The 27,795-nt window shown below is 33.9% G+C and overlaps 1 long non-coding RNA gene across 7 annotated transcripts in view; it reads right to left on the reverse strand.

Moving 5' to 3' along the window:
* The window catches only part of LOC138223889 (uncharacterized), a 455,431-nt gene that overhangs the window by 290,541 nt on the left and 137,095 nt on the right, over window positions 1-27,795 (reverse strand). For all 7 annotated transcript variants that reach the window (XR_011182303.1, XR_011182302.1, XR_011182300.1 and 4 more), the window contains one exon: window positions 26,456-26,615. This is a non-coding gene — a long non-coding RNA (uncharacterized lncRNA). The remainder of the gene's footprint in view (window positions 1-26,455; window positions 26,616-27,795) is intronic.

The raw sequence follows: 27,795 nt of genomic DNA on the forward strand, positions 1-27,795 counted from the left end.
TTAAAAGAGTGATATCAGAAAACATGGTGTTCTAAATATTTACTTTCTCTATATACAGTATACTACATACACAATATGTGTATAACACTAATTTATATACTGCCTGTTAAACATTTTTGTAGCAGTCTTTTAGTTTGGTCTTATATACACATGGACAAAGAACACGAGAACCTGGATATCAGAAGGATAAAGGTGGCATGGAAAAAAAATTATAGGAACCCAAACAATCAAGGAAAGTGAGAAACATGCTTAATTAAACCCGATTCTTCAAATTCCAAAAATTACAGGAGGTATTTACATAATTGATGTTATTTCACCTTTAATCAAAGTATGTGGGGCTTTTAATTTAAATTGATTACATATGCCTTCTATTATTACATTATTCTCCCGAATTTAGACAGGTGGGAATGTGTGGACTCTGAAATTATGAGACCAGGTTAGAGCTTTGTAAATCTGTTAAAAGTCAAACACACTATTTTCTCTCTCTCTCTTTCCCTCCCTCAATCAGCTTTGTCCTCAAGCATTCCTTCACAACATTACCCTGTTTAAAATCCGACTGGCCCCCTCCCCCAGGTCATCCTGGCTTGCTGCCCATCCACACATTTATGTCTGCCTTTTGAGTGTTTTCAGAAGCCCATTAAATTGTGTCTTGGCAGGCCAGACGTATTCAGCTCACCCTAAGACCCAAAGAAAGAAGGTTATCAAATTCCCTCATCTTTGCCAGACAAACAAAGCCTAAAGTTATCCTGCACTGTAAAGAAGCCATGCTACAGCACCAAGTTAGACATTAGAGCTTGTAAACATGCCATTTAATATTATATTACACCTGGAAGGCAAGGATGCAGGAAAAGGTAGGCAGGACAAGGGATTTAGTGCCTGTCCTCTTGAAACATCTAGCCTTAATGTGCTTTCTTTGAGACGGCAAACTTGGTTTAAAGTTTCATAAAGAGAGGCAAGCTACTGCCATTAGAAATATTATGTAGGTTGGGCTCACTACCCAAAGGCAAAAGTGGGCAGGGGTACTTGTTACTTTGGGTATGCTACAACTATGCCTTCTACTGGCCATCCAGTGAAGTATCACTAATGTGAAGGATATGGAGATTTTTTTAAAGAAACTGTATCAGGTGTTCACCTCTGCAACTGGATTTACTATAAATATTAATTGCAATATTAATCAACCTGCAAAGATTTTCTCTTGTGCACAGTCTATCATTGCATGTGCTCTAGAGGCTTTTCACAGGACACTCCTAAGAAATTTCATTTGTAACACAAATGGATGCATGAGGTGGAGTTGCAGTAGAAATAAAGCAAATTGGTGGCTGACTGAAGCCCTACATAATGTGTGGTGGATGTACAGTAAAAGCCTTTACTGACGACAGACTTGAGTTGCTCTCACTACTGTGCAGGTCTAGCATCAAGCTTGGCTATCTAACTCCTACACGCAGCATGCTCCACTCGGACTTCTCCCTCCCGCTGCTAGGCCACTGCTCTATGAAACATTGATCATCCATCCATATGAATGTACAGCACCTCCTGCAGGAGCAAACTTCTTCTGCCCAAACCCATCATGTGGTGTTGAAATGACCAGTTGCCCAGTGTTTAGAACATTCACAATTGACCAGAAACATTTAGGAAATGGACAAGAACCAGACGTAGGAATATTCTCATCTGTCTCACATGTTTTTAAGTACTGTGTCTGTGTGTAGAAGTGTAGAAATCTGTGTCAAAAGAGATCAGCCCCGATAATTAAATGCCTGGTCATAACAATTAGAGAAAGATACCCACCTTGGCTACACCTTGGCTACAATAGCCTACAAATGGTATATTAATGGGCCTCATTAATTCAAGAGGAGAAACTTATATAGTCATTTACAGCATTCTATTTTGATTTGATTTCTACATCTGTTGAATTATATCAGTTCTGGTTTAGTCTGATTAAAGCGATTGGTCCATCGTTAGAATGTTGGAGTGAAAGGGAAAATACCTCAGAGACTTTGTGACATCCATCCTGAGTCCCTCTTGCAATACTGCCCCACTAATCTATCCATAGCTCCACTTCCATGATTTGAAGAGTTTGGAAGCTAGCTTGCAATACTGCATTAGTTGAACATTTTCTTTATTGCTCAGATTTTAACAGCATATCTAGGCTGCAGAGCAGCTTGGACTCAAGCATTTATCAGTAATATTAATCTCTTCTACTTTGTTATGGTAAAAGCTGGGGGCAGAGGTGCTTAAGTCTAACAGAAAGAGTATGTTAGTTTCATGAAGTTTAATGAAAAGCAGCAACATACAATTAAAAATATAAATAAATCATTTTCTTGTGTAAGTAGTGAAAGTTTATTTCTTGAAATATGATTTATTGATTTTTTTTAGCTGTTTACTCAAAAGGTTGTTGGACCTGTGGGGGGAGGGGGACAGACCTTTATATTCAAATTATATTCATTTATATGCATTAGATTATATTCAAAGTTGTTAAAATATTTCAAGTGGGTAGCTGCATCAGTATGCGTAGGCTGCAAAGGAACAAGTAATAGGTTTATTCCATGCTAAAAAGAGAAGAAAGAAAACACAACGTTTCGGCCGTCTTCAGGTGTGAGTTGTTAAAATATGCCTAGTCACAAAAAGAAAAGAAAAAATAACATATCAGTGATGTTCATTTATAAAGCGTAGAACATAACTGTGTAGTGTAAGACACTATTACACTTCATATGGTCAGATAAAAACCTGATGTTCCAGCACTGGGCAGCTGACACATCTCTGTTTTTATTTGTAGTTAACTTCTCAACTTTACTGGGGTTCATCATTGATATGACTTCTGGTCAGAGTGTTTGGATGTTTTTTGGCAGTGGATATTTATTACAAGTGAGTTAGGGATCATTCTGATTTACAGCAATAGTAGAAAACTAAATGTTTTACACTACCGTCAGTGATACAACATTGGGCAATTGTTGAATCGTTTGATGATGTTGGAATATGACTGGATCGGTGTTATTGAGCCAATATTATCTCAGTGAAATGAATATGAAATTGGCTCAGAGCTGTAGCCTCATGGGTCATTCTGTCCAGCCAGCACTAGTGCAGAAGCCAGAATGGTTTTTAATATATTTTGTTGATGACTGATATAGGCCAGTTAACCCTGAAATGCAACAATGTTATTTTTTTAATGTTCAATGTTTAACAGATAAATGTGAGATTACAAAAAACAATCCGAAGAGATATGCTTCAAAAACCAAAATATGTATGCAGCACTTCAATAATCATATCCTTAATATCAGATAAATAATATAAGACAATAGTCCCCTTTGCACGTAAGATGCAGTATATACAACATTGCCACAGAAAACCTGTTGCCAATGGTAACATTAGTACTAAATAACACTTACCTGTAAAAGTAATTTTATTTTGGAGGGGCTAAAAGATAAATATAGAAAATCTCCACTATAACATAAATAAGTCATCCAGATATACAAGATGATATGGTTAATTACTGGTTGATCACATTTGTAGAAATTATTTCATAGTTGGGATTTAGAAACTCCGTAAAGTAAAATTAAATCTCTGTTTTTTCTTAAAAAAGGTGAGAAGGCAGACAGATGGGGGGAGTTTCAACCGAAGCATTCAGAATTGCAGTATATGACTTAACATCTGACTGCAGCAGTAACATCACAGACCCTCGCTACACAGCACCTGTAAGGTACCTCACCATCAAAGCATATTAAAGATATTAGGCGCATGTTTGCTTATGAGGAAGATAAAAAGCTGTGGGGCCTCTGGGTTCTCAAGCTGTGAGTGGAATAGCTTTGCAATTTGCCAGCAAAACAGCATTTTGATCTTAATGAATATAAAATGGCTGCCATTAAAAGTAAAACAGATTATTTTAGGCTTTTCAGGGTCCATAGCTCTTTGACAGTCTTGGAGGGCCACTATGATCTTTCATTAAAACCTCACAGCAGGGCCTCTTCACCAGCAAATCAAGCCTTGCAGTCAAAGGGATTGGCTGCATTTAAAAGTAATTTTCATAAATCTACACAGATTTTAAATTTGGTAATGAAAGCCATAAGAGAATGCATGCAGCATTTTGTCGAATATTGTTACTGATCCAATGCTCACATTCGTTAGAAATTAAACTACCCTATAACCATCACACTGATGGCTGGCTGCCATGTGAGCTCATTCCTAATCTCTGTTTGTTAATGACTAGCATGTGCTAATTATTGTCACTGCTGTGTCTATGGATCTCATTCTGAAATAGTGCTTCTACCTGCTATAAAGGTTAAATCAACCACCACCAACGGCATTAAACTTTTACTTTTTGAGATACTGTAATTCCTTGCACTGACAGAAAAAACAAAATAAAAAAAACTGAAAATATTTTGTCTATTCCAGACAAATGCTTCAAAAGTCAAGACGTATTTAATTTTATACAGTAGGACTGTCTGTTTTGTGCATTATTTTGATATGCGTCCAAGAATACTGTAAGTAACCACTTACTGAAATTCATACAAGTAGGCTTGTCTTTACCTACAAAATGTGTTAAAAAAAGTTCATCTGTGAAATTTGTTATTTTGCTTCCTACTATCCTGTTAAAATTATATAAAATGTAAATATATATGGTGAGTTAAAACAATTATATCAATACTGATAAAAACAAAGCTTTGGAAATTTAAGATTGCAAGTACAGTCTATGCATTTCAATTTAGTGCTGTTGATTATTTGAAGCACAGTCTTATGGTAGTGAATGGATCCATGTACAGTATTAGACACGGTGCAGCTAGCATATTTACCATCCTGAAGCTGGGATTCCTTTATATAGCTTTATATATTCCTATATAGCTCATCCCTTAGAGAATAATTTGTAGGGTTTCACTCAATGATGCTCCCAGGGTAAGAATGTATCTAAAAATGTAAAAATTAAGATACAGTACATGTTCAGCAACATGTAGAAGAGAATGTTGAGGCTTTTACAAAAACAGCATATGTTATCTTAGGTTTTAATACTGAAAGATGAATAATTATACATACTAATGTTATTTTTTGTTCTGAAGAAGTGAGTTATTTAAACACAAGAAAGAAAATCTGTGCAGTTTCTTCTTTTTTTTCAGAGAAGAGTATTAGCATGACAGCTTTATGCAATACTGAGAAATATGAGAGAGAGATACACATCGGATCCCACTGTCAACGTGTTCAGTCACATACACTGCCCTTTGCTTCCCCTTTTATCCTTTTGTAACAACTGACAGCAGTATGCATTGGAGAGAGCATGGCTGTCACACTTGTCCCCAAAACAGGAATGATGTATAGAAGGAACTATTTTGATCATGGAGGCTGCTGGAAATACATGATGCAGTGACATGTGGATCAAAGGTAAATATTTCCACAGCCCCCTAATTAAGTTCAGAATTAGTTTCAAAGAAAATGTTAGAATTTTATGAACACCGAAGAATAGGAAGTCTCACTCTTCCTCTGTTCCTTAATATTCAATGCTTACCTCATCAAACACAATGCTTGTCAAAAGGTAGCATTGCTCGCTTTTGCCCTCACACATTCTCTTACGTTGTTATACACAGGTATTCATATACTGTACACTTGAAGAAATCTTAACTTCTACCATGGTGCTCTCCTCTCACTAAAATAATAAGAACAGAAAAGACTGTGTGCATTTGATACAAGACTCACAAGGCACTGGGTCTGACGCATTATTGCCTAAGTTCCACCTTCATTTTTTTAATCTTTGAAACACTTGATTTTTTTGATTCACATCAAATTCTTAGTATAAGTCTTCTCAATGAATTCTCAGAAGGCAAGGCAATACTGGACTGTTTTCAAAAGCGTGAAGGAATTTGTTTATTAGCAAAAGTGATAAAGAATGAAAATGTTGCATTGTGCGCTCCTAATTTTAAGAAATACTTGTAATTCAACATAAAGCCAGGAACTGTGACTGCAAATCACATGTAACTTTCTGTTTATGTACTGTATATGCAACAAAATAACAGCATATACTGTATAACAATGAAAATTTCAATTATTCAATAATCACAATGTAAAAGGATACAACAAATTATTTGATGTTACAATAATATTTTGTTTGTAGAAAACTGAAATATACAGAATTTTGTTAAGAACGATTTTGATAGGCTCCAATCCCAGTAGATTTCAACATTTCTTACTCAATATTAAATGCTGCAAGCATTAGGAGCCCTAGAGTTTTTTATTTCAAAAGAAAATGAAGAGTGATCAAAGGGATCTAGTGTGCTATATAGGGGATTTTCTCTCCTCTTAGACCTTTTTTTTCTTGTTTCATAAACAAAGAACCATCTATGGAGGAAATGAATCCCTTTATACTGTATGTTAAAAAATCAATTTTTAACAAAAACCCATGATTAATATGATGTATTGTACGTACAAACCTTTGCTGATATTTACTTTTAACTACTGAGAAAAAAAAACCTTTGAAGTTGTCTTTGCAATTGAATTAGACAACCAATCAGTTAATGAGATTACAGACAGACCTGCACAACAGTAAAAACAAGATAACTTTGTCTACTATCTGAAAGGAACATATAAGGCAATGTCCATTTCACAATTTAATTATATTTTTTAGCACTTTTAAGAACAGAACACAGAACCAAATAAATGCAATGATGCTAGAGGAGGCTATGGAGAGGCTCCCAACTGGCTAATTCAGTATTGATCTCTTGAATACTTTATTTAGGGAAATGTATTAAATAATCTAACAATAGTAAATGCCATATATTGAAAGAATACATAAAAGAAATAATCTTCCTGAAGTACAGTAGCTGTTTATTTCTAAATATTCAATATTATATTACATATAATAAGTATTATATGCTGTTGAATGCAAACATTTTTTTTTTTGTGGTTGACTTTCCTTTTTATAAAGACACCAGTTTGATTTGTATTACCATGAGCTTGATTAGACAGCTAGAGCCAGACACAAAAAAAAACTAACTTGGCATTATTAGCACAATTTCACAGCGTTTTCAAACCCACAGAATGAGGTTTAGGAGAACTCTCCCGGTTTCCTTTTACAAATTCTGACAGTCAAAGGGCTGAACAAGCCAATACTTAGAAAAAAGATTTAATTTGTTTTCAATGGAATTATTTAAAGCAAGGGGCCCCGTAAGAAGCTATCCTGAACCTATAAAGGACAGAAAAAGTGTCAGTTTAAGTCTTAGACATATGTTCAGGTGGAAAAAGGACTAGAGAAGTAGTAACACTGGTATATACAGTACACAAAGACGTCCTTAGGAAGGGTTTTAAAGTAATTCATCCCACTAGTCACTGCATAAATTACATTTTTCTTTGTTTTTGTAGAGAAATGGTCATCATATTATCAAACAGCTAAGATGTTCCCTTGGAATTTTTGTGTTTACACTCTGTATTTAGAAATGAAACAGTATCTCCCTATTTGCAGCTCAGCAGTAATAAGTCTGTATTTATCAACTCTTTGTTATGAGCGCATCATCATTTATGATGGTACCATCTGGTCATTACCTTTCGTGTGTATGGGGCAAATTGCTTTCACAGGGAGTTTACCCAGACTGGGAAATTGTAAGCTATAGAAAGAAAACCAGAAGGTGCTTCTGCTTATTTATTATTCGCAAAGAGGTTCTGAAAACATTTATGTTGAAGGGATCAAAGAATTAACCAGTTTTGGACCTGTTAATAAAATCAAAATCATAAAATTGAAAGCAAGCCTTTACAGTTTTCTTAAATGTAATAATTTCAGATTAGTTTGCAGATACCTGCAGCTGTATATCAGAAAACAAACATTATACTTTATACTGTATGTACACATGAGACTTTATTTTCACCATTCTTAAATTAAAAGAAGTGCACAAAGAAATAAACAGAACAGAGGGGAATGAAAATAGAAGAAATTATGTAGTTTTTGTATTTAATCCATTAGCTTTGATTAAGAAAGAAGATAAAGAAATACAATGTCACATCTGAATTGCTGAAAACAGGATCAGGGACTAAAAACAAAATCAGAATATATTCTGTTTTCTTATTTATAAGTACTACTGTACCAAATGTATTTAACAAACTGTTTTGTTGAAGAAATCCATCAATAAACTACTTATAGCAACCACTTTTATGACAACTTTAAATAAACAATCAATGTTTTCATACCTCTTAACTACTGCAGAAAAGGTCCTGTACATATTAACTTTGACTTGAATGACACACTGCAAATTCTTTAATCAAAATATCGAAAGGGCTGAAAAGAGAAAAAGTTTTATCAAAATGTACAAGAGGTGTCTTTTTGTCCTTTTGAATTTATAAAAAAGAATTTAAGACAATAGTAATACTAACAAAAACAGCAATAATATTATTTATGATTATTATAAATTAATAGTATTATTAAGTGATATGAAATGAAATAAATGTTGAAAGTACTAAAATGCAGTATGACACATTGAATTAAATCCCAAAATCCTAACATTGGTTAGTACAAAATTGCTTCAGTGATTGAAGAATTTTGATTTTTAATGATGTATCTACTCTATGCAGCAGTATATACTGTATATTTGTTTTTGAGCATATCAATGTATTACAAACACAAGACGAATGCTGTTAAATCTCCTGTTTTTGTGACATGCAATGCAGATAATAAAGGCTTAAGACAGTTTCTTAGTTAATGCAGTCATGTTTCTCCAAATGACATTTTTTCATCACGACCTCGGCAGCTTGATAAAGTGACCCCTTCACAGCTTAATTTCAATAAGACCTGTTGCAGTGAAGGCACCTGTTTGTCAGAGGTTAACAATGGAAGGAATATGTTGGAAAAGGCTGTTTAACTCCAGTACATCTTCTAAAAAGTGGATTGATGGACACAAAAAATAAATTCCTTTGAAAGCATTTAAAATTCAACAACGCTTGTCCCAGCAAATTAGCAGTCAACAGGAGCTTGCCATTTATAAAGATTACTTAGTCAGAAACTAAAATAAAAATGAGGTATCATTTACCTACTACTGCTGTTATTACTTAAGATAAAATTTATATAACACATCGCGCAATAGCTTTGATAGATTTAGGACTGTCAGAACCAATTCCAACACACGTAGAAATACTTCAACATGAAGGCTGACATTCTTCATGATATTTCTGAGAGGGTATAGAGGCTAAAAGATCTTTGACATTCATGGATTTTACCCCCGAAGCCACAAAAACCACAACAGCAATTCCATCATCTGACCAAAATGAATGGTCACCATAGAAAACGGCTGCAACTTTGGTATCAGTGATGTGACTTGGACGGCTTGAGGGCTTTAACTTAATAGACTTCCTCTGACAGATTAGGATCATGTGATGGGCTTGCATTATCCTTTCATAAAGATATCTAAGTCCAACCACAGACATAGGACTGCCCTTGATCCATAACCTAAGAATACAAATGCAATGTCTTCAGAATGAAATGTGAGATTATTTTTCTATATTCTCATTTGTTTTTAGCAGAACAGCCATATAACGAATTTCATTTTTTTACAGATATTGCATTTGGAATGGAGAAAGCAAACACAAACAAAAACACATCTTAGCTACTGTGCTACCACCCTTAGTATTTACCCAGCAGAGCACAGAAAGTTGGCAAGGTAGTATCTGCTTGTATTTGAAATCACAAAACACAACATCTATACTATACAAAATCTTGCAGCCTTACAACTATTCCTGAATATGTTTTAGAAGGTTGATTTTGTTTGACTTGGTATTTTTATGCACTGTTGAGCACCATACTGTAAATGAAGACTAAACAGACAGTACCAAGAGAAGTTTTGTCACAATATATTCTCACTCAACAGAAATAAACAAATTAGTATATGATTATTTTTGTAATTCTGAGATAGTTATGCAATTATGAGTATTCTTCCAGTTCACTTACAAATGTTCACCAGGAACCATTTCAATTACAATATTTGCAATGCAAATGTAAGGATTAAACCAGAAAAGTAATGTACTAAGCCTCAAACCTATCAGTCCTTTATAAAACATAAAGTACATATGATTTGTTTTTTTTTTATATTTAATGCTTTTAGAGTCATTTTTATTGATTGATCATTCATGACTATGGGTTATAAATCCTTATGATTTTTACCTTTTTCAAATTCCAAGTCTGATAAAAATGAACATACAGTATATGAATGAATATGTTTGTATCAATTGTGCTATCGATATGCTGGAACAACCCTTAGATGGACTCAAGCAGAGGCGTAGCCAGAGGGGTGGCATGTGATATCTATTCTCACCCATAAATATGGACTTGCCACGCCAAGTGTTACCTAAAATCCCATATTGTCTTACATTTAGCAACAAAAGCACTACAAGTGGAATTCTGAAGCAACTAGAAACGGACATGGGGCAGGAGGCCAGGAGGGGCTGGAGGCGGGATTAGGGGCAGGAAGGACAGACGAGGGGCAGGAGGAGGGACGAGCGGCGGGAGGCGGGATGAGGGGCTGGAGGACAGACGAGGGGCTGGAGAAGGGACGAGCAGCAGGAGGCGGGATGAGGGGCTGAAGGAGTGACGAGGGACGGGAGGCGGGACAAGGGGCTGAAGAGTGACGAGGGACGGGAGGCGGGACGAGGGACGGGAGGAGTGACGAGGGACATGAGGCGGGAGGAGGGTGATTTTTCTGATAATAATGTTGTGTTTTTTCTGTTATAAGTTATATATACTGTAAGTAGTATAACATCATCCTTTAACATACGCTGGATAGTCATATCTTATTTTCTGTTTTTTTTGTAATATAATATCTAAATGACAAAAGAAGGGACATCAAGACCTTCAGATTGAAATCGGTTTCCAATAAAGTCTTTCACTATATATTGAAGCTGACATCTACCTACAGTACATGTATAATACTTACTGTATATGATTAACTGTTAATTTTTTTTAAGAATGTTCAATGAAAAGCAACCTACTATAGGACTTCTTCCATTTGCAGGTCTTGCAATACTCACAGACAGTACTTCTAGATACCATGCACAGGCTTTTTCTCATGGGTTCTTTCGATGATACAAATCAAAAACATTGGAGCACTTTCTTGTTTTAGTCAAACATATCTTGAAACCTCCATATGCATCACATTTCCTAATTCACTCTGAATTTCTAACCAGGCAAATCACTTAGTGACAGAATTACATTTGCAAGGTATAGATGTTGACATTTTGGATCAAAACTGAGCATAAAAATCAGAGTATAGTTTGCTGTCAGTACAAAGTTGGCAGCAAGTGAGTTTAACAGTTTTGAACATTGAAAAAGTGCAAATAAATCCAATCCCTTGTGGGTTTACTCAGACCACATGCACTATATAACAGTAATGATGGACAGCAACAATGGTACAGGTAAAAAGAGAAGCACTTTGCAGAATATGTCTGATGATACATGAAAATATCTTTAATTTCCACTTAGATTGAGTCAGACACTTTGCAATGGACTTAGGGAGCAACTATAATGAATCACACAGTCTATAGTCTATAGTCGCAAATAAAAAGTAGATTTTCCCACCACTGCACTCCACTTACAGTTAGCCTGTTATTCAGGGTTTGATCTTCTTGGTTTTCCAAAGAGAACGCTAACTAAAAATGGCAGGTGGTTATGTGTATAGGTGGTTATCTGTATTTTGTCTTAAAGCAGTAGGATGACAGGAACACTGCAAAGTGTAAAATGAAAAAATCATCATGCTGCATATCTATGACCGTATCTAAAAGAGAAGGACATAATACAGTACTTCTTAAACTGTTGGAAATGGACAGCTTCTGTACTCACTCACAATGATCACTGAATTCACAGGACAAACCAGTTATTGACTGCGTCATGTAAAAACATATTGAATAGCAAATGATCTTTGCAATATAAATCCGCTCTAGGCATCCTGTCACAATTTCTGAATATGCCAAATAAATAAATAAATCTACACAAATAGCCTCAAGTACCATTGCAATTTTCCCTCTATTTATATTTTAGGAGACCATTCAAAACATATTCAGCTTTAACCTGTGTTTCGGGGTTATATACATACTGCAGCAAAACTATATATCTCCTGTTAAATAACACAGCCTACCAAAAACCATCTGCTTTTTATAAACTGATTCACTGTGCCTTCTAAGTTCTCTGATGAATATATATTTGACCCTGTGTTTTTTATTACTTATCTACTCCCTGGTTATCCTCCTTTTGGAAGATCTTCAAATATTTTAATCTGGTTTGATAAGGTGATGGTAATAAAGTAGACTTTACTTTAAGGATTACAGCATTTTCCAAAATGATAATCTAACTGGAACTGCTATGTCTGTTCACATAAGATATGTTAACTGATATGTAAAGTGTTTTACTTTTCATATACAGTACGTACTCTGTAGTCTCTTCTAGATGACATCAATGAAGATTTGAAATTTATTAAAGTGGCGTACCCATACTGTCAGCCAACCAGAATTATTTATACATACTGTATCTTCTAATAAAATTAACAGATTTAAATAATTTTACTACACATACCAAGTTTCAAACACTGGATTACAAATGCTTTATGATGAGGACAAATATAAAGTCTCACATCCTCTAGGTCTGTAAACTCCAAGGCGTCTGTAAGTTAATTAGAGTATTCTGCTAATACTATTTATTTATAAAATGTGTTTGCTTTAACAAAATGTCAAGGTACAACAAAAGCATGCAGTGCTAATCAAAAATACATCTAAAACAAAGTGTTGTCAATTATAATGGCCATCACTGCCCCACATTTGCTAAATACAGTTTAAATTTCTTATTTAGTTAATTTAGACCTGCTGCTGTTTATTTTGTAAAAGCTGATTTTTAAGGTTCTCAGGAACCTGACTAACAATAAACAAGTTATAGCTATTGGTAATGAAGCTTTTCTTACTATGTTCAAAACAAAATATTTAAAAAATGTCTTATCAATAATGATTATATGAAGCACTGCACAATTCAAAATCTTTACATTTAAATTCAGCAAAAGAGTATTTTCTTTTGTTTGCAGCAGCTGGAATCTGAAGTGTAATAAGTTTAAGAATATACATGTATTTGCATAAACGACAAATTATTATGTTTGAAACAGAACTGGTGACATTTGCATTTTATGCCTGACAATGCTAAAATAAACAAGCTTAAACAACACATATCTTCATTGATGGATACTCTGCAGAATTAAAGACTGCATTACATTGCATTTACATTGTTAAACATGCCAGATTTGGTGCCTACTGTTTAACACATTTTAGACAAATTTTGCAGCCAATAATTCAATCAATAATTGCAATATAGTTGAGGAAATATTTAATTCATGAAGCCTACTATGTCATATTATGAATGAATGCAGCAGAAATATTTAGCTAAAAATGATATACCTAGTGAATTTAAGATTTTTTTTAATGAAGGCAAAAAATATCTTCTCATACAGCTTATACAGCATATTACTATGATTCCATATACTGTAGTGTAAATATGTGTGCAACAGTATGATATGGTCGGAACTTCACAGGTTTTACTGTATTTTTGTATCTGTTGTAGTGAATCTATTTGTAACCAGTTTTCATCTGTGTAATTGGCTACTTAGTGTGAGATAATATTCTTTATTTTAATATGTGGTAAGACACAGGGATAGTTTCATTAGAAAAAATCAGGAATGTAACGGGTCTCAGAACACTACTTGTTAGCCATGCTGAGCACAGTTGGACATGTACATATAGTACCACAGAGATAAAATGACAGGGCTGTGGACAGGGGAGACATTATTCATTACTAGAATTAGCATAACCCTGCATATAAGAATATTAAAATTTAACAAGGATTTCAAAGTGTCCTTGTATCAATGTTTCTTGTCATGATGCCTTGTGTTTTTTTATCAGTTGTGTAGCTTAGGTGTAATTGTATCAATATTTTAATACTTAGTGTGCAATCTGTGATGCATTGCTTACATAAAAATGAAAGTAACAATATTCACTAGCCAAATAATCACACATCCTACATTTTTATTGTATCATGCATTATTTAATTAAAATGTCTTGATTCCATTCAGAGGCAAAACAAGATTAAAAAGGGTTTGTTTTATTGCTTCTATATATTTGATTTATTTTTAATATGGGAGCTTCACATTAAATATTTATAAAACATTGTTTCAAACAGTTTTAAGAAGTCTATTTCTTTATAATTACAGAGTAATGTTTCTAAAATAACTGGGGCATTTGTTAATATTCCAGCATTGCGTGTCAATAGGATATAACCGATACAAAAACGTGTGAAACTGTTTGAGCTAAATCAAAGTTGTATTAATTGAGTTGTTCAAATGAAAATAAATCTACTAAAAACTAAAAAAATCAAGTTGATCATTGAAAAGGAAAGACCTTTCAAATCAGATAGGTTACTTTAAAAAGTTCCAAATAATTTGACCATATCATTGTTTTGATCATGAGAAAAGCATTGTTCTTATCCCCAAAGAGACATGAAAACAGGAAATCATCAAAATGTCAGCAGAAGTTAGAAAATGAAAAGGGAAATTACTTTTTTTAATAACTTTATTCAACAATGCAAGATAAAAAGAGCAGAGAGCAAGTGAATCAGAAATGCAGTTCCCAGGTTTCTTCATAGAACAGTTCACTGATGTCTACAAAAATGATTAGAAAAAGAATGTTATTGATGTTTTCTCCTAATTTCCTTTAATTTAAACACGCTTATTGTTTCCTCTTTTTTGATGAACACTGCTAATAGGCAAAGTCTGAAGTAGCAAACTTTACAGAAATAAGACTCTTTCTAGGCAAATATTTAATTTTCATTAATTGAAGTGTTTTCTAGCATGTATAAGAAAGATAACAAAGACAGCTGTTGCCACAGTGTACAGTATATGGTTTCAAAATTACACTGTTAATGGATACAATCACTGTCTTGAGTCTAAACAGAATGGACTGGGTTTTGTACTTCCTGGGCAGCAGTACAATTTTTGCATTAATAAGCACATATTGCATATTTAAATATAAAACTCTATATACAGTATAGCAACACATTATTATTGGAATGTCAGTGTAAAGTATCTCTCATATTCTCTTTAATTGAATTGTTTATACCATTAAGTTATATCAAATCCATTCATTAACAGTTACATGTATGATTGGTGATTTTTTAGCATTGTTTATTGTTTACATTTTCCATCTCTCTACCTTATGTCTGTAAAGAATCCACAGGCCTATAAATGTCCACAACAAAAGGCTTTTTGCTAACCCATCCAGTATTTTGGGGCTTAGGTCTGCCAATTTCAGCTCTGGATACTATGTTCTAAAGTGCATAACCTACTGTACAAAGATACAGTACATAGCCCAGTTGAAGGTAATCAACATTTTGGACAGTTTTGGACAGAACTGAAATTACAGCAAACCCAATACACTGCACCACTTGGCCCACTTGGTTGAATGGAGTATAATGTCATTTGAGCACTAAGCTCTTTTGACTGAAATTTGGAACACGTCACTGTACAGGTATATATGTGTACAATCACTTTGGCCACCTAAAATGTAGCTCTGTTGTGCCATGTTTTGGGGCACCTGGATGAATTGACAGAAATACTTGGCTTGAGGCTCTCGGTTGTTCCTGTGGGAGATGTCACATGCTGATGTAGCATGTAGAATACTAATGAGTGGTAATGTTCTGTAACCTGCATCTTTCAGACTTATGACTTATTAGAATATGAATGTAAAATCACACAAACTGTCTTTTAATGGTGTTCTATTTACCAATATGTAACCTTTTATACACAGGTTACTGTATAAAGTACATTAGTATTACAGTAAAATACCCTTTGATTTGTAAGCTGCAGTCGAATCAATTGTTGTTTTCCCCCACAATAATAAAATTGGCAATCAAGTATGGTTAATTTAATGTTGTATACATTAATTTAGTTGAATTTCATGTTCATGTATGTTAATAAGTTAGTAATCTTATTTTATTCTGCATTCTTCATGAAAGCCACTTACACATACCTGTACTTCAGATGCCCAGTTCTAACTGGCATGAATAATTATTCTAAAATATAAATAGACTACGTACAGAGTTACATACATAAGTAAGTTACATTAATTCACTAATTTTGGACTTCAAGAGGGAATTTACGTATCAGGTATCTGAAGAGCGTTTATATGTAAAGATATGCTGTATTTAAAAAGAGGCTTATTCAATAAATGTAGTGAGCAAATCAAATAAAACTCATCCTAAATTGACAATTCAGAAGAGTTAGATTCAGCTATATTTGCAGTCGTGCTCTCATGTCCTGCTGGCAACAGGGATTTTAGTGAACCCTGTATACTGTACCTCTTTCTTTAAAAAAATCAGCGACAAAAATAGTGCAGTGCACATTTTCATAGTCTTATATGTAAAATGAAACAACGCAATCAACTTAAATCAGACAACCTTTATCATTATGCCACGCTTTAGAATAAAGCTGACTTCAATTCTATTATTCAAATACTGAGCGTGCTCTTGACAATGGTTCATTGGCTTTTTCCATGTTCATCACTCCTCAATCTTTTACAGTCTGCGGATGTCACGAGGTTCAAATTGAGCTTGTTAGAGATCTGCTTCACTCTAACTCACCGATGATTATTCATTTAGCTGTTTTATGTAACCCTGTCATTGATAAGCACTCTATTAATTTGCCGAGGGACAAATCAACACTAGTTATTTTTCTGCTGGCTATTACATTCAGTGTTGCTGTTTATTACAAACCACTTGCTTGTTAATTATAAATTATGGGTCCTCTTTGCCTGTATTAATTGATATCTCTTCTACCTTTGTAATACACTGCAAATAAATTCAGGACAAGCTTGATTAAGTAGTGTATTCATGAAGATCTTGACATATGAAATGGAGGTAATAAAATGAGGGAGTTCCTGAGAGGGGTAAGTATACAAAGCAATTATAAGATATATTACTGTATAATAGATTTACTGTACATGTCTTGAATTTCTTTTAAAATGTTAGCTATATACATTAAATATAATGGATTGTGAACTTGACGTTGAATATATTTTGTGTTTGTGAATAATTGTTTTTTATCTTTTTTTTTTTTGATGGAGCTTATTTCTGTGAAACCAATCTTTGCAAAATGTCAAAAAGTGGAGTTATCATTTACCTAAATTGGGAGGTCAGGAAAGGCCAGATCTGCAATACAGAAAATCCACTTCAAACCCTTCCCTTAACTCCTTTTTTCCATCTTTTACAGAGGATCCCTTTCAACTAAAGGAGGCTCAGGACAACTGCAGAGTTTGACATAATTATCTTTGGCTTCCTTTAATTAGCTTCTTCTATGACTTTTCAGTGTACATTTTCTGACACCAAGTTTTTCATTTGCTAGTGCTTTAAATAGACCAATTTACAATCTAAAGAATTTGAAACACTATACACTATGTGAATAGCAAAAAACAATAATTGTTCTCCTTATACAGTTATATATACAGTATTTGTAATCTTTACAAAAATTGCATTTGTAACATTGTATAAACCTTTTAATATAATTAGGTCTGAATGTTGGACAGTCACAATTAACATTTTTTCTACTTAAATCAGTTTAACCAGTTCCTGGAGCAGTGTTTCAAAATTTGTATATTTTTTATCTTTATGAAGCAAGATGGAAACTATACAACAAAAAATGCAAGGCTTTAAAAGGCCATGGAACTTGTGTCTGTCATTTTAAAACCCATTTACATCTTGCCACCCAGAATCCATTTTGTGCTTCCATGTCACATTATAAACCTTATTTCAATGCTAATAAAAATGATCCTACTGACATGCTATAAGATCCCAAAGGTTAATCTTAAACTGAAGGCAGAAGGTAGACTGTGCAATGTGCTGCCTCACTCTATAGAAACCCTCCATTACTTGATGGTTATCTATCTATTAAATCCAATTTATTTTTTTGAAACTCATAGAATATACAGTATGTTACTATTTATGTGGATTTGTTTGCCTTTTATTTTTGCTCTTTGACTCTGTTTTACATGTTTTGAATTATTAGTTTTTGCTATTCCATAGCAAATTATTATAAACAATATATTCCCAACAAAGTATTCCAAACTTTGATCAAAAATGAGTTAAGGAGTACAGATTATTTTGTGATGCCAAAATGGGACAAGGAGTTATACAGGATTTCCCAATTTTGGTGTCTCAGATCCTGATGTAACACCTGATGTATAATTAAAGATGACTTCATATAGTGTGAATAAATAAGTGTTCACTATGAAAAATGTTAATAACAGTGGGAATTCTGTTACAACTGTATAAAATGCAGTGTGAATTTGGGATGTTAGTTCTCATTGTCTGTGCAACCTCATTTGTTAACAGAAAAGCACTGGAAAACAATTGAAGTTACTGTGATAGCTCCTGATATATCTCCTGATATGTATAAGCTCCTCAAGAATGTATGTCTATAGTTTTAAATTATTTTTAAAATGTTTAGATTTATAATGCACCAGTAACCTTTGGCATGAATCGTCTGTTATTTATTTTGAACTGGTGTTATAATATCCAGGCAGAAGAATAACATGCAGTGGTGACAGACTCTGATACCAAGTTGTTGCAGTAAAATTCTATCTGCAGCTAAACAAGTTTAATTCTCTGGGTATTATTGTTGGGTGTTTGTACAAGATATTCCCACAGGTCTATTTTATTTTTTGTTATCATATATGGACTCCAATATATCAGAGACTGTAAGACTAAGCATTTGTTTCAAGGAGTCAATGTGTTTAAGAATATAATGTCTCTATTTTTTGCTTTTGTCATTTCTGTAGACATTCCTGAAAATTAAGTGGGTTGGCTCAGCATAAATTCTTTGTTTATTTTTTAACTTAAATGTAGTCAATGTTAAAATAAGCATAATATCCACTTTGTATAAACAATTTGAGATATAAATATTATTTGATACACACCATATACAATTAAAATTGTATATTATACAGTAATATTCATATATTGTATATCATACATGCCATATACAATTTTATGTTATAATAAGTAAACTTCATATTTTATTTTGTATTATATAATAAGATTTATATGATTTGCAGGACACCCCCATGCATAGTGAGCTGCGTGTCCACTATGCTGTGGATGATGTCACACAGAAGAATGAAAAACCCATCTTATCACTTAAAATATCCTAGACAAGAAACAAGAATTCTTCTATTCAAATCAAGCTGCTGCAGTTTACTCACTTGGTACAATATGTTTGAAATAATAGTTCCTGTTGCTATATGCTGCTCATATAAACCTATTTGATAAATAAAAGTCCTAATTGAGAATTAATGAGAAATATCCCTGGTTATTTACGGCAATGAATGTTTGAGAATTCAATGTGCAGGAAGATAATAAGCAGTTAATTGGATGCAGATGCGGTATTTTTATGTTTGATGTGGTGGATTACATCAGATCTTAGACTCTAAACACAGTTGGGTCTCGTTAGGAGAATAATAGGAGACTGTCAAGGAAAATGCTGGACGACAAGACATTATCATGCCCAGTATGATGCAAGGATCATCTTCACTGTTGAAAGTGCTGTCAGAAATATAAAGCTAATACTGACAGGCATGCATTTAATACAGCAAGAACAGAGATTCAAGAAGATCAGACTTGTTAACACATACTGTATACTGTTCTAATTAAATAAAATCATACTCAGATGTAAACAAAAAATGTGTTAAACTGTCTCCTCTCTACAGTATATTTCAAAAATGAAACTAAAGAGTACATAAAGATAATAGTATTTTTGACAAAAAAAAGTTTTCTAGACAGTGCATACATATCACAGATACATACAGTATATAAAAGTATATATTTCCCATTGTATTATAGCATAAACTATAGTTTTCATACTCAGATTTGAGCAAAACCAAAACTCCACATACACTCAATTTTCTCAGAAATCCATTCTGTTTTAAAACAGTGATTACTTCATACTAATGTTTTTGGTTTGCCTTTATATTCAGGCAATATAAAAACAATAATTACATTAAGAATTAATTAGTAGTCTTTTTAGCCACTATTGTTGGTGCTAATGTATACTGAAAGTAAAATAATACACTTTTTAAATGTATTTACTATGCTTATTTCAACTCATACAAAACAAGCACTACATTTACAAATAATAAAGTCTATTTGTAATAGTAAAATGTATCATACTATAGTAGTTTTGCAGAAACTAAAGGTTTAATTTTTTTTTCCCCCTAAGATGCATTTGGCAGTAAGACTTCTGCTTGTTTAAATTTTATTTTGGAAACTTTAAAAAGAAATACAATCTACTGTAGGCTGTCAGGCTGTCAAGAAAGGCCTGTATTAGTGTTTTTTTGGAGGTCCAAAGACCATCAATATATTCGGTGGATTTAGAAATTACAGTATCTACCGATCTCAGAATCTAATTTGTAGACTATGGAGACTGCCATTTTGACTGATTATTCTTGCTAATGCCATAAAAAAAAATTAGAATGACCATTTTTGCTACTTTCATAGTGTTTTGAGGAGGTCATTAAAGGGCAAGAAGAAAACCTCTCACATGCCCTGAGCAGAAGACCATGGCCGTCACATTTCCCAACAGAAGGCTCCCTTTTCAGATTTCTGACTGGTGGAAATTGTTATGTTACTGCAGAATTTTCAAGCATTTGGTCTCAGGGGTGAAATGATGAACCCAGGTTTCTTCAGCTGTCATGAAGCAAAAAAGGAATCTGTCTGGAAGCTGCAAAGAAGCACTGACATATTAAGACACAGTGAAGCTTTTGGTCAAAAGTGAGAAGCTTTGGGACCCATTTGCCCAAGTGCTCATTGAAGATTGTTTCTGCAGAGTCAACACTGATTGCTTCAATGTCCTGTAGAGCAATGCCCTGGTAATCCACACTGAGCTCTCTGCCTTGCATCGTTTTTTTTACATTAAAGTTACAGAAAGCTGCCTGTTGCCAACATTTTATGTTATCTGTTTAGACACAAGTATCAATAGCAAACTTTGTCCTTGGAATAGTGAGAATTAACGTTACTGTTACTGTATTTCATAATCGTGAGGAAAGAGTTAAGTTGATCTATACAGTCAACTAATACACCCCACCAAATATTAACAAAGAATAAAAAATACCATTAAAGAACAGTCTGAAACTACATTATCCAGCCTGTATTATGCTTCATACTGTATTTCTTCTTATGTTTCTCTCAGATATGTATGTCATTACTATCCTTAAAGTAATGTGTGTTACACAGTCAGTGCAAAAAGGAATTGTAGATAAAGACAGAGGAATTGGTCAACCACCTTCATCCATTCATCCACCATTAACCCCAGCTACTTCAATCTACAGAGAGCCTTGGTTAAAAAAAGACTAGAAACTACAGGATCAGGGCACAAGGCAATACAACACTTTGAATGTGAGGTCAGGACATTGTAGGACAGAGACAACACGTCTTTGCTAGGAGCACTTGGAAAAAGCCTACATGAACATGGAGTACAGGAACATGAGGAAAACATGTAAACTATTCTTAAAAGTTTCCCCAGGCCAGAATCAACCCAGGATACAGCAGCTTTGTGGCAGAACACAGCCACACAGTCATTCCACATTGTCATCCCTTTACAAACTTTTATAGAAAGAAAATCATACTGGTATTCAGCCACTTAAAGATGCAAAATATAGAAATATGCAAAGTTTTTGGAAATGGTTTAGGTTAAACCATTTCTGCATTGGTTACTAAAGAGGTTCATGCACAAATATCCAGGATATTTACTGATCACATCCTATATTCCTATTGTATTCCTTATATTATACTTATATTATTATATTATTTAATTATTGTACTTTATCCATCTACAATTAACAGTCTAGTGCTACCTCACCTCTGCACTTTGTCTCTTCTGCAGGTCCTTCTCTTCTCTATCACACCTGTGGTAGAGGTTCCATACTTGAACAACTTTGAGTATTTTCTCAAAACCATTCTTCCATTTCTTCACCCTATCTACCCTGATTCTCATAGTTCTTCATCAATGCTATACTGCTTGATATCTGCTACTGTATAGCAATACTTTCATGATTCTTATCGGGATGTCTGAAGTATGATTATACCCTGATTGTGAGTGTTGTTTTTCATTTTTTTGGCTTTTCATTATAGAGCATTTCTTTGAGCCCAGGAGTGTACCCTGTTGTTCTTCTCTGGACTGATCTTTTTAGATCATTGTGAACAAGCTTAATACAATATTTTAATCGTGGCACTAGTAATGCATAATACAATTTTAACACATTTAATGTGATTGATTGTTTGATTGACTGAATATATTGAGTTTAGCATTCTCTTTGTCTTTTTTTATGGTTTCTTTCATTGTCAAGAAGATGAAAACAATATGTCAACATAAACACCTAAATCTTTTTCATAGATTAGTTCTTTAAGCTTACTGTTTCCAATTTTATATTTATAGTTTATGTTTATGCTTCCTGCATGTAGTACTCTACTCTTGTCTACATTGAATGCCATCTGCCAGGTGTTTGCAAGCCTTGAATTCTATCTCAATCTTTTTGAATGTCCTCTGTGGGTCCATCAGTATTTGATAATCCTCCTATCTTTGAACTTGACTAATTTACTAACCATACCAGAGTTTAGATCTCATTTTAAACATCAGGTTGTCTTGCTGTTCATCTGTTGTATTGTGTATTCTGTACCCTGTATTGTTCCAAATTTCTTATTTCATAAAATTATTCTGTATGATTAGCTTTATTGTATCACTGTACTTTACTTGTTGTGCATATTGCATCTTTTTACACATTGGATAAATCTATAGCGTATCTATTTCTATATCATCTGTCTATCTACATAAATAAATTTATATTCACAGTTTTAAAACAAAGGAAGAAACAAGAGGTCACTTTCTGTTTCTGAGCAATGTTTCTCTTGTTCTTATATAAGATTTTTGTGAAGACATTTCTGTTTATGCATACAAATAAACTGTATTATCCAGTTAATTTAATGTTGTGACATTCCTGCATCAGGGGCACTTCATAACAGCCCACACATGTCATAACATACAATTGGCATCAAGTGGGTTTCAGCTTCAAAAGGGTCGAGATCTGCAAGCTTACATTCTTATAAAGAAAACTCTGATAAAAACATGCTACAGGCACCGTGAAGTAGATGTAAATTATATTAAAGATATGCTGTGCATGAATCCAAGTAATTCTGAAGGACAGCAGTCAGGAGAATGCTCATAAACACTGGAATTTTTATACGAAGTCTGTAAATATCACATTTCTTTCATTTTCCATTCACCATGCTAAATGTATTTGGTTGGGTTGAATTTCTAGTTTCAGTATTGAGGAGAGATATTTTGTAATTTCCTGGAAATACGGACCTTTGGTAAACACCTGGAAAGCTGCTTTCCACATCCAACGGACCCCATTCTCCTTCTACCTGGACATGATTCTTCTGCTGGTTTTGTATGTTGTTTATTTCCTTGAATATAGTTTAATTAAAACATTTCTCCATCTTATCTGGAGAGGTGTTAAAAAGTGATTAGTTGGTCTGGTTGGATACCTGGCAATACTATGAGACAAAACACAAAGAACAGGCTGATTAAAGACTGACAGTTTATTACTAATTTCTCACTGAAGTCAATTCAAAAGCCCACAGGTTCATGTGGACTCTATTTCACAAATGCTTGTCTGTAATATTTTATTACAAATACAGTGCTGTCACCTCTGATAAATAAAGAAAAAAATCAAGGTGTCTTCATTAATAGCATGTGGTGCGTAATGGTATACAGGAACATTAAAGAGGAAAGACAAACATGCCATTTATATAATCTAATCTATTAAATCCTGACTTGAAATACACTGAGGAATCTGTAAAAGCCTTTTTGAAAGCCAAAGGACAGGATGATCCCTAACACATTTTAAACCTTTATTTGCAGCTGAATACTTTTTTGGGTATAAATTTCCACACTTCGAAACTGGCAGTAAACAACTTCCTACCACACTTTGGGAGAATGAGGAACTGTGCCCACGCTCCTCTGACACTAGGATGTGTCACAGTTATTCATCACCTGACATGCTGCAAGCTACACTGCACTTCATAGAAGAGCTGGCACTGAGTGAAAGAGTCACACCTCTCTCTCTCACCAGATACGCAAAGGCACCCAATGGGTTCCAGAGTGACAGTTGTGTAGCACACTGAGAAGCCCCAGTTATCCTGGCCCCACTCAACCCCTGGCATTGCTCTGGGAATGGTGGTACACCCCTTGGTGAATCACAGAAACAGCCTTCTAATGATATCAGACTTGATCCAGGAATATCTGGGTTACATGATCTATACTGATTTACAAGCAAGCACCCTTTCTGGTTGAGTCATTCAGGTACCCTTTTAACATAATCTTTACGAAAGATTAAATACTACTGAAAAGCAGCCTTTTAACAACCATGGTGAACAGACATGGAAAACATAGCATTGAGTAGCTGTTTTAAAACAGTGTCCCATAATTAGTAACTATACTTAAATTAGGGAACAGAGAAAATGTAGGTACTGTATTTGAAAGAGAAAAAATCTAAAATTTACTTTCAGGCTGAATAAGAGTAAATTTTGCACTGGAGCAAAAAAGACTCTTAGACAGCAGACAGTTAACAAAATATTCTTAACAGTTAATAAATTGAAAAAGAACAAAATATCTTTTGTCACATGTTCATTATAAGAACTTGTAAAACCTTTATATGTTTTACAGAACAAATAATAAAACATGGTCATTACAATGAATGTTGTTAAGCCATATACAGTACTGTATATACATTTTGTCTGTCAGTCTCAAGGATAGATTGGACTGTAGTAATTTATTCAAATGCCACTACTGCACACAATTTTGTCTGTAATATGAGGTTCAGCAAAACTACTTTTTTAAAATTCTGACACTTGGGTTCTTATCCACAAAGCATCATGATGGTAGTTTTAGGCACATTGTACTACAATGCATATATCTGCATACTAATGTTTAATGAAGACAGCCCCTGCCTGTGTCATTGAATGTTTAAATTATGTTTTCTATGGTAAGGAGGCTGGTATCAGTCACCATCTGAATACAAAGTTGTGACCACCAGCAACATTTGTGCACAGACCCATACAGGCCTCAAGCAGACATATTATTAAGCTGTTGAGAATATGAGTGCCTGATAAATTTGAACTCGTTCTGTAATTGTCTTTCACATCTGAATACAAATCCCAGCCCTTATGATTCATCATATTTATTTTTTTATTTCCTCAAGCAACATCTTTTATTAGTTGTGCACTCAGTGCAGAAATTTAATTTCTGCAGGAGAACAACAGCGCAGTTGATTATTATTATTGAGAATGTGATACTACACCGAGTGAAATAAAATCTATAGTGCATTAAAATGACAGATTAGGAAAGAGGAGTATTCATTTACAAGTGTTAGGACATCATGGTAATGCTTTGCAACATAAAATGAAAATCAACTGTTTCATGCTGTTTTACTAATGCAAGAAAGCTCTAAGGAATGAAGGAAACCAGCTTTCCCTGTGACAGGCATGAGGTGTGCAGGCAGTGTTAAAATGATACAGTTATGCAGTAATAAAATGAACAGATTTTTATTCTAAACCTCTGCAGACTTTTCATGTGAAATGAAATGGCTTTATCCTATAATCTCAGGTTCTGTATGTGTATTGTAAATTACACATTCAAATAATATGCCATGTTATAATGTTTGGTATTTTTAAAATATATTTTATCAGAGAATTTCCATCAGTAATATTCAGTACATTTTATATTTTTGTAGAGAAAATATTAATCTAAATGGGTGTCCATTCTAATCAAATTAACAGTTCCATCATTATCCTTTTACCAAACTATTTTGTTGTGGAAAAAGGGTATTGATACAAATCCAGTTTCTTCAAGTATTATGACAGTTCTTAACATAAAATACTTTCACTTGGGTAAAAAATAATGCCAGACCCCTGCTTCAATGCTACAAAAAAAAACTTGTGGTTTGGTTCTCTTTTTAGATCTATTCATGCAAACATTTTCACAAAGTACAGTGTAATACTGCAATGTGATTTCTATCTAGCCTGTAAATGTTTATATCCCTCTAAAACATTATGCTTCCTTCCAATTTTAAAGCAAACTGAAGTTAATCATGAATACAAAAATTACTGAAGGTAATTAAAAAAATGACGTGTTTTTAAAAATCACTCAGTTCTCAGTCTGTACAGTAAACAACTGACATAAACCATTTTTGTGAGTAGAATATAAGTCTTTGGTAAATCAAGCAGTATTAGAGTCCACTATTGCATTATGGATATCATGATTGCACTATACAGTATCTGGGTTTAAAGACAAACTGAAATAAAAGACTTTGTATACAGTAGTTTTGGTATTAAGGTTGATTAGGTGCTGAGAGCAGTAAGAAAAAAGTGTCATACCTTTGGGCCAGGCAGACTTATTTTTTGTCTTCATATCACAGACATCTTTCCAGAGGTCCAAGCAAGAAAGTCGAAACCATAGATGCGGGTCCATGTTTTGGGCTTGGACTTCTTCACAAGCAACCAGGCCATGGAACCAAGGTGAAAGGTGTAACAGGTTCTGAGGAAAAGGCAATAAATGGATGAAGTTCAGAAATATTGTGTGCACATATCTGAAACAGCCATACTGTTTCAAACTGTATATAACCAGGGGGATTGTGAAGTAAAGTGGAGAATCAGCTATAGGAAATGATTAAATTCAGAGCATATGTTAGGATTTTTAAGATTTTGGTTTTTAAAAAATATTGATTGCATATTTTTTACTCACAGATACAAAGCAACATATTGTACAATTAATCGAAACCTGGAATGTGATAAAGAGTTAGAGATCTGGCTTTCACAATTGGATTATATTGTTATTTCAGTGACTTGGCCGTAAGATGGCGGGGAGGCCCGAAAGATGATTTTAGACATATTCTTTTTAATATATATCTGTACTTCAAGTAAGTACAGATAAATTAAATTTGGTCATGTAAAATATTTCTAATACAAATTTTATTTTTTATCCTTAAAACTATTCAAGTGCTGCTGTACAACATGAACACCCTTAACCAAATCAAATCCTCAGGTCAATTCTGCCTTTTGAGCACTTCTTAGATAAAGTCTTGTTCTGCAAATCTGCTCAATATATTAAAGTTGATTCACTTGGACAGTGTATAAGATATGATACATTAATCTGGGCTATTTCAATTTCTGAGGCTGGGACTGTAAAATTGGTGTGCTGCGTATCTAATTTTTTTGAATACCTGATTTATGCATTTCTCTGATGCAGAGTGTCGATGCTATTGTGGATCTGGTATCTGCATTAACAACGGGCTGCATCAGCACTCAAATCTTATCTTGTTAAATCAGACAAATGTAGCTCCATGAAAAGGAAGGAATTAATGACTGGGATGCCTGAAAGGAACAGATTTTTAATCCAGTCTGTTTGGTAGAGCTTCATTTTGTGGGAAATGTGACTCTGAGAAAGGTGTCTTGGATCACAACTGTACGGACTTTTGTTTTTCTTATTGTAATGTACAGTATTTATTTTGCAAAAAATACAATCTCAATTAGAAGAAATGAAATACATAAAGTCCCAGCAGGTTGTGGGCACCTCAAAGAATGCTGGCACCATTATCCTAAAATAATAATAATAATATTAATAATATACATTATATACTGTATATTGTGATCTGTCCTGTTGCAATAGTGAATTGTTTTATGTTCCCTAGGGAAACATGTCAATAAAGCCATAGAAA

Source organism: Lepisosteus oculatus, chromosome 17 (assembly GCF_040954835.1).
Source record: "Lepisosteus oculatus isolate fLepOcu1 chromosome 17, fLepOcu1.hap2, whole genome shotgun sequence".
NCBI lineage: Eukaryota > Metazoa > Chordata > Actinopteri > Semionotiformes > Lepisosteidae > Lepisosteus > Lepisosteus oculatus.